Source organism: Brachyhypopomus gauderio, chromosome 8, assembly GCF_052324685.1.
Source record: "Brachyhypopomus gauderio isolate BG-103 chromosome 8, BGAUD_0.2, whole genome shotgun sequence".
Lineage (NCBI taxonomy): Eukaryota > Metazoa > Chordata > Actinopteri > Gymnotiformes > Hypopomidae > Brachyhypopomus > Brachyhypopomus gauderio.
Window position 1 is genome coordinate 18500918 of NC_135218.1, and position 2500 is coordinate 18503417.

Consider the following 2500-nt stretch of genomic DNA (forward strand, 5'->3'; position numbering starts at 1 on the left):
TGGTTGTGGTGTTGCTGGTGTTGCGATGATGGTTGTGGTGTTGCTGGTGTTGTGGTAATGGTAGTAGTGTTGCTGGTGTTGTGCTAACAGGGTTGTGTAGCTTCCACATTCCAGAGCTGGGTGCCTTCTGCTTGAAGTGCCTGTGTCATGACCTCTGGCCTGATATTACAGAGAGGGCAAAGGCCATATGCCACATAAACAGTGCACCTGTCTGAATGGAGCCAGGAAGAGACTCTTGTACTGTCTGTCCCGAGTGTGTGTGTGTGTGTGTGTGTGTGTGTGTGTGTGTGTGTGTGTGTGTGTGTGTGTGTGTGTGTGTGTGTGTGTATGTGTGTGTGTGTGTGTGTGTGTGTCTGTGTGTGTGTGTGTGGCTGGGGGGGGTTCTTTCGTGCTTTTTGGCCATAACAGCCCCTCAGTGGCCCCTGATATCGTATTACCTCCCCAGTTCGTTGGCGGTATGTACTCTGTGTATTGTTTGTGTGTGACAGGTCTTTACATCTCCGTCAAAGACCCGTGACTGTGAGCGCCAGCTGCAGAGAGACAGTCTGGTCTCCTCCCCATCACCTCCACGCCTCCTACACCGCCTGTGTGTCAGTGTTTTGTTACCTGGTTACTGCGCAAGAGATTCTGTTACTAGTGTAAGCACATCAGAACACAATACACCAGGCTCGCCTTCCTTCCTCTGTGTATAAGAGCTTTGAGAGGAGCAGCCCCCCTGCGTCTTCTCTGAGGAGCAACCCCCCTCTACCTCCTCTGTCTCACGTCATGGTGGTGTCTGCTGGAGATGTCGCCGGGTGCAGGTGGTTGATATGTCTCTTTTTGTCCTAGTTCATGAGTAATCGCAACATTTGAGGACACCTGGAGTCCTTCATGTGCTGCCTCTGGGTACGCAGCATGTCAGGGTCAGGTCTAGGATCAGGTCAGGGGCAGGTCTAGGATCAGGTCAGGGGCAGGGCTAGGGTCAGGTCTAGGATCAGGTCAGGGGCAGGTCTAGGATCAGGTCAGGGGCAGGGCTAGGATCAGGTCAGGGGCAGGGCTAGGGTCAGGTCTAGGATCAAGTCAGGGTCAGGTCTAGGATCAAGTCAGGGTCAGGTCTAGGATCAAGTCAGGGTCAGGTCTAGGATCAGGTCAGGGGCAGGTGTGCTACCACCTCTTACTTTCTTTGGGTTCCTCTTGTGAAACGTGAAAATTAAAGGTGCCATATTTGTCAATTGTGATTTTCACCTCAATCAAAATTTGTCCTCCGCTTTTAACCCATCTGTGCAGTTAGAACACACACACACACACTAGTGATTACTAGGGGGCTGTGGTGCACATGTGCCCAGAGCGGTGGGCAGCCCTAGCCCTAGCCCGGGGAGTAGTTGGGGTTAGGTGCCTTGCTCAAGGGCACCTCAGTCATGGCCTCAGGTCTGGGAATCGAACTCACGACCCTCCGGTCACAAGACCAGTCCCATAACCACCAGACCATGATTGCCCATGACCATAATTATTCTCACTTTCTCTTGTTTTAATCACCAGTGAATGTTACAACGTGTTACTTTGTTTTTGTTGTGACTAGTAATTTTCTCACAGTGCATAAAGCCCTGTATGAAATACAGTCAAAACAACAGTCACGTTTTGTGCAGGCTTATTACAGCACAAAGAATCCAAATGAGGATGTGAAATGTGAGTGTTGAGTTTAATGAAACAACTGAACAAACTATATTTAAAACCTCTCAGTGGAGTGTTGACCAACTCCACGCTGTGATGTCAGGGCATGAGCTGTGTGTTTGGGCTAAAACTGTGTCCAGCTCTGTCCATGATGAATTCACACAAAGTGTTTGCTCTGTGAGCAGTAGGCGCCTCTGAACTTGAGATGAACACACTGCAGTGGTTCAGATCGATGTTGGCACTACACAAGAGAGGCGTTCTGGTCCTGTGGAGAGGATTGACCAGGGCAGTTACATCCACAGTGTGTGTGTGTGTGTGTGTGTGTGTGTGTGTGTGTGTGTGTGTGTGTGTGTGTGTGTGTGTGTGTGTGTGTGTGTGTGTGTGTGTGTGTGTGTTCCCACAGGAAAGCTCCACCCACACCCCACCCCTCTGTGTCTGTCACAGCCGTTCTCTCTATCACTGACACACACACACACACATACACACGCACGCACGCACGCACACACACACACACACACACACACACACACACACACACACAGCGCAACCTGTCCTGGGAGATGTATCTGATGACAGGCTTATTCTCATGCTGTTGTTACCTTGGTTACATAAGCACACACAGAAAGGAGGCCGTCTGTGTCTCTCTGTCCACCTATAGACCACAACTACGAGTGTTAACACTCAATAGCACCGTAGCTCTAGCACAGTAGCACCATCTGTCTCATACCATCCCATTCAGTCTACAGCAGCACTGTTACCTGCACAACACACACCATCCCACCAAGAGCTAACGGGGTATCAGCCTGATGTGTTAGACACTAGGAGACTGAGACTGGTGTAGTGAAGAGAC

The 2500-nt window shown here is 50.4% G+C and overlaps 1 protein-coding gene across 1 annotated transcript in view; it reads left to right on the forward strand.

Moving 5' to 3' along the window:
• The window catches only part of LOC143521799 (receptor-type tyrosine-protein phosphatase F-like), a 105977-nt gene that overhangs the window by 17346 nt on the left and 86131 nt on the right, over nt 1-2500 (forward strand).